Genomic DNA, 6,577 nt, shown 5'->3' on the forward strand with positions numbered 1-6,577 from the left:
GAGGATGAATTAGGAAACCCCTTGCTGAAGCAGAGACAGGAGATCACGGTGGCTTGGACTCAGTAGAGATACCAAGAGACCATACATTTGAGACAAATATTGAACATCAAATCACGAAATACAATGATTGACTGCTTCTGGGAATTGAGGGAATGGAAGGAATCAGTATGACACCAAGATTCCTGGTTTAAGAAACTACTTCCCAGACGGTCACGTTCCTTACAAGAGAGGGGAAAGAATCAAAGCAAGTTAAGTTTGAAATGTCCAAGAGATACCCAAGTAAAGTAGTCAATCGGACAAGTGTAGAAATTGTCAACCTAGTGTAGAATTTATTAATTTTTTCCCTAAGAACTTTTCAAAGCAATTGAAATGACTAAGATTATCCAGGGAGAGAAGATAATGACAAATGGACTGAAGTGAGAGTCCTAGTGATGGTAAGAGCCAAAGTAAACTCCCCGCTCATGTGGAACATGATTAAATACTGAATTTTCCAATGGGAAACTTAAAATTTTTGGTAGAAAGAACAACATAAAAGTCTCTTGTTAGTGACCTTTATGTGACAGTAAGTTTTGTTTTTACTCCAGACATATTAAGAAAAATGTGGGGTTATATATTGGTTGTTTATAAATTTATTTAAGCAATGGTTAAGACTTTCTAAAAATGTATCAGCACAGATTTAAAAATGAATATTAGTTCAGCATTGAATGTTAAAATGATAGAGATTAATTTTTCTTTTTTCATCACTGATATATATGATGGTAATACAGTATTTCTTAATACCTTGCTCCTTATTCTTAAAAAGTTCATATTTTATATTCACATAACTTTGTTATAAAAAGAGGAATAAAATGTACAGTATAAATTTAATGATATGTTTTCCTGGCATTCAAAAAATGTTTAATATCCCCAAGGCTTCTGAAATATTATATGACATAAAACGGCTTGATATGCTTATTTTGGAAACATTAACATAATGGAATACAATCAATAGAATCTAATAATTACAGCAAAACCACATAATTCCCATAAGTAAACATGTGCTGTACATACTATACAAATTACTATCCTGTAAAATGCTTAATTGCATTCTATGTAAGGCAATTCATCAGAAAATAAGACTATCTCATTTTACTCTTGAGAGCATTTCAGAATTTATCATGTAACAGCAGTAGCAATAAAGATTCAAATATCCAAATTCATTCAAGACCAAAGACTGGCACAAGGAATACGTAATGTATGATCATCTTCCAATTCATGTATAATCAAAAGCTTCTAAGAAGGAACTTTAAGTGACAGCAAGAAAAGTTTCAAACTGGTTTACAGTATAAAATACCAACAACACCAAGAAATACCAAAACATGAAAATTACCATTGGCTTTCATTTTTAGTATGCTTAATTTTTGTTTACTTAAGCACTTGTTAAATAAACCATAATGACTTTTTCATTTCTAAAATAAATGTCCCACTTGATAAATGAGATTTTATTTGGTACCAAAATATTTAGCATCAGTTTACATGTATCTGCTCCCAAATCATTAGCTTGTCAGTCTTCCCCTAGTCTCATCTCTGTGAGTTATACCTACAAGAAGTAGAGGAGGGGCACGACATTGCCAAAATAACTCATTCCTTCTTCCCTTTCCTACACCTCCACCTGAAAAACACTTTTAAGTAAAATTATGCTGTCATTACTAGATTGATTCCAAACTGAATGATTAAAGTTTTATCTTGTGAATAGACCCAATAGGGAATTATATTTTTCTCCTGTCTCTATTAATGTCTATTTTATCAGTATCTTATAAGTTAATAGATGTTTGGTGGATAGCAATCTCTATAGGTTTATTCTTCTAAGCACAGTAAAACTTAATTTAATCACAGCTTCAAAATATCATGCAATAAAACTAATTTAATTACACTTAGCAATGGCCACTAGACTCATTAAAATGTTAATGGAGCTTATAATTATTAAATTGCTTAATTATTGCTAATAAGAACAAATGACAAAATAAAATTTAAGTACAAAACAAAAATGCCCTCAGGTAATTTTTCTCAGCTTCAATCTCTTTTGACATGTTACCTTAATATCCTAGGTAACATGGTAAAATCAAGACTCATGACAAAAGATAAAGCATGAATGACTTTAAAATAAATGTCTTTGTGTCTAGAAAAGCCAATCAATTGCTTCATATAAAAATTTGCAAATTAGGTGATTAGGAACATAGAAATATTAAGAGAAATAAAATTCTGATATTTTAATAACTATTTTGCTCAGCAAGTTGTAAATACACATCAAGTTATCTTCATAGCAATAAAATTATTCTCAATCCTTTGAGAATTCTACCTCCAATTGTCATTTTTGTTTTTTAATTTTATGGCTTGCTGCAATAAGCTCTCAGAAGAAATAATATTTGCTTTCAGGTAGTTACGTGAGTTCAATTATTTTTATTTTGAGATAATTAGGCACATTTGAGACTATTTTAAAACTTGGCTCAGAGGTTACTTCTTTACTACTAAACTGTGTGGTCAAGAGGGAGATAAAACTCTATTAACCTTTGAAAAGATGAAAATCTACAGTGTGGAGGAATAAAAAATTAAAAATAAATAAATGTATTATCTTTTGAAAAGGTTATTGGCTACTTGGTGTTCCCTTGTGTATTAGTTCCTTTGATGAATTAAAGGCCATGAACCAATCTAAGGCTTACCCTTCCCTCTGAAAGGCCCATAAAATTAAATTATGCTGTCGTGTCATGGGAGGGAGAACAACACTGAAAGATCTTCCAGTCTCCAAATCTCTCCTAAAACTTTGTGATGGTCTTGGAAATGTACAAAATAGGGGAAATTTTTTTTAAATTTAATGAGCCTAATAAAACATTTGACTTTTTATATTACAGTCGTAAGCCCAAAATGGTAAATGACGTTTCCAGCAGCATAATGCCTTTGGCAGCAGGGCCCTATCCCATCCCTACAGGCTCCTCACTCCCAGACTTGTGTCGTTTTACATGGGCCAGCTGTGGTAGAAGGAATAAGGACTCACATAGCAACCACATGCACAGAATGTATTCAAACATTGCTTCTCTATTGGTGCCTGAGATGGACCCTGTTTCTATGGTATTGTCTTTTTCATTCTTTCCCTTGCTCCATACTTTCCAGCCACATTTTCTTCCTTTCTGTAAACACCTAGGCTTTTCCTGTGTCAAAGCTGTTGCATGTCTCTTTCTAATGCTACCTTTCTCACATTTTTCTCAAATCTTATCACTCAGGTCTTAGTTCAAATGGTACATTTCAGAGTTGCCTTCTTCTACCATCCATGATGAAGCAGCCACCTGCCCTTACCCCAGCCAATCCAGTGCGTTGCCCAACTATATTTTATGTATGGCACTTACCACTATCTGAAGTTGTTTTACGTATTTGCAAACAAGTTTAATATTGGTCTCCTTTCATTAGGATGCTAGATCCTGAGGGCAGAACTTCATCTGATTCATGTGCTGCTGCAGTCTCAAAGCCAAGAGTGCTTAGTAAGAGAGTGGATCAGAAATCTGACTTCTGTCTACTGAAAAATGTAGGTGAGACAGAGGAAATGTAGGACATAATTTCATCACTTCGTATTTCTGTACTGTTGCAGCTTTTTTTATATATGCAGAAGCATCCCTTTTACCCACTCTAAAACTTACCCTTGTTAGATTCAACTTACTTGTACAGACCTACTGAGGTTTTTATTGATTCTAGCTGTCATGGTTTTCTCCTGTGTATTTGTAATACCCACCATATAAAATTGTGACATACTTAAACTATATTAATTAAAACTACTTAAAAGGCACTTACAAAGTAAACAATATCAAATGCATTTTAAGTAACCTATGAATAATAAGACATAACTATTTTTAATGAAAGGAGTAGCTTTATCTTTCAACCACCTTTCCATTCAATAGGTGATATAATAGGTGAACAGATGTAACAGGTGAAGTGCAAGCCTATTATCATTTAATGTAGTGTGTTTTAGTCACTATCTTGTAAACACGTATTTTCACATCGTAAGAAAAAAAGTAAAATAAAAAGCTGGGATTCATAAAGTGCATCTACTTACTTCTACAATAGAGAGGCAATGGTGATGGAAGTTCCTAGTATTTTCCACCACTGCACTTCATACTTGCCCTGCAAGGAGTGCCTTTGGAGACATGGGTAGTTAAATCTCCATGGACAATTAATTCCTGACCTCCTATCTGCCACTGCCAGCAAGGATACTACGCATAATCATTCACATCATGGATTATACACACAACTCCTCTGAACAGAAATGTTTTCCACAACTCATTTTATTGGGTCACTGATCAACCATCGTGTGAGAGTTTTAGACACAGCCCTGATTGAATCTGGAGCCCAGGAATGAGATGTGAACTCCAGACCTGGTTACTTATCATTCCCCTAATGTACTAGATGATATAACATATGGTTAAAGAGGCTAATCAAATATTCCCAATTTGAGAAGTAAAATCAATGTAAAAGATAAAAATTTCAGTCTACATGTTACCTTAATCAAAAACTAAAATGCTTTTGGAGTTAATAGAAATGATAGCAATATCAATGCATGTATCCTTTATGCCATTCTCAGAAAATGAAGATTTTACTATGAGATATTTGAAACCCAAATCTATGATGACTTACAGTTTATATTTCTATCCCTTGACCAATATTACTGTTTAGAAATTGCATCCCTATGGAGTGTGCATGGAATGGGGGAAGAAAGTTGTTCCGAGAACTACAGAAATGAGTTAAATGGTACATGGGAAGCCTAGGAACCTTCAGCTAATTATCAACCCTGGAAAGACTCCTCAAACGTAAGAGCTCAGTATCTGTGTCTATGAATCAGTTAAAGCACTTACATGATACATAAAGCTTGCCATATGCATCATGTAGGAGGGAAAAAATTTTACCTCTACTCTTAAAGACTCCCCCTCAACATACACAACTGGGTCTGAAAATTAAACTGACATAAGACAGTAACTGGAGAATATACAAATATACACAAAAATATACAAATACACAAATTTATGTAACACAAGTTTTGAATGGTAGGGAAGCCTTCACAAGAAAATCACTATGCCTGTAATTCCAGCATTTGGGGAGGTCGAAGCGAGGTCAAGAGATCAAGACCATTCTGGCCAACATGGTGAAACCCCGTCTCTAATAAAAATACAAAAATTAGCTGGGTGCGGTGGCGCACACTTATAGTCCCAGCTACTCGAGAGGCTGAGGCAGGAGAATCCCTTGAACCCAGGAGGTGGTAGTTACAGCAAGCCAATATTACACCACTGCACTCCAGACTTACGACAGAGACTCACTCTTTAAAAAAAAAAAAAAAAAAAAAAAGCTTCTTCTCCTATAAAACACCAAATGGCTGATGACGCCGGTGCAGCGGGAGGGGCGGGGGAGCTGGAGGCCCTGGGATGGGGAACCGCGGTGGCTTCCGCGGAGGTTTCGGCAGTGGTATCCAGGGCCGGGGTCGAGGCCGCGGAGCTCGCGGAGGCAAAGCCGAGGATAAGGAGTGGATACCTGTCACCAAGTTGGGCCGCCTGGTCAAAGACATGAAGATTAAGTCTCTGGAGGAGATCTATCTCTTCTCTCTGCCCATCAAGGAATCTGAGATCATTGACTTTTCCCTGGGGGCCTCTCTCAATGATGAGGTTTTGAAGATTATGCCGGTGCAGAAGCAGACCCGTGCTGGCCAGCGCACCAGGTTCAAGGCGTTTGTTGCTATTGGGGACTACAATGGTCACGTCGGTCTGGGTGTTAAGTGTTCCAAGGAGGTGGCCACTGCCATCCGTGGGGCCATCATCCTGGCCAAGCTCTCCATTGTCCCCGTGCACAGAGGCTACTGGGGGAACAAGATCGGCAAGCCCCACACTGTCCCTTGCAAGGTGACAGGCCGCTGTGGCTCTGTGCTGGTGCGCCTTATCCCTGCGCCCAGGGGCACTAGCATCGTCTCAGCACCTGTGCCCAAGAAGCTGCTCGTGATGGCTGGTATCGATGACTGCTACACCTCAGCTAGGGGCTGCACTGCCACCTTGGGCAACTTCACCAAGGCCACCTTTGATGCCATCTCTAAGACTTACAGCTACCTGACCCCTGATCTCTGGAAGGAGACTGTATTCACCAAATCTCCCTATCAGGAATTCACTGACCACCTCGTCAAGACCCACACCAGAGTCTCTGTGCAGAGGACTCAAGCTCCAGCTGTGGCTACAATATAGGGTTTTTATACAAGAAAAATAAAGCGAATTAACATTGCAAAAAAAAAAAAAGAAAAATCACCCAAAAACACCCTTAGAATTGAACATTTCTGTACTGCATTAGACAGAATATGGTACGTTGTAAAAATGTGATAAGGTAAGCAGCTTGGGCTAGGGTAGCTAATTGGCTGAGAAGTAGCTAGGAAGGCAAGGGTTTGTCTAATAAATATATGTTTGTCAAGACTTGCCTTGATCTCATCCCATCCTTGATGATAATGATACTTTTTCTCCTGTAGGAATGACATCTTTCATGTGGGAATTTCATCTCCCACTTTTAAGAAATCAAAGGTTAA

At 37.3% G+C, this 6,577-nt stretch overlaps 1 pseudogene; it reads left to right on the forward strand.

Annotated features, from left to right (window-relative positions):
• The first annotated feature begins 5,388 nt into the window (after positions 1–5,388).
• Positions 5,389–6,245, forward strand: LOC105727348 (small ribosomal subunit protein uS5-like; annotated as a pseudogene).
• The last annotated feature ends 332 nt before the right edge of the window (positions 6,246–6,577 follow it).

Source organism: Aotus nancymaae, unplaced genomic scaffold (assembly GCF_030222135.1).
Source record: "Aotus nancymaae isolate 86718 unplaced genomic scaffold, 86718_ANA_hifiasm-v0.15.2.pri h1tg000006l, whole genome shotgun sequence".
Taxonomy (NCBI): domain Eukaryota; kingdom Metazoa; phylum Chordata; class Mammalia; order Primates; family Aotidae; genus Aotus; species Aotus nancymaae.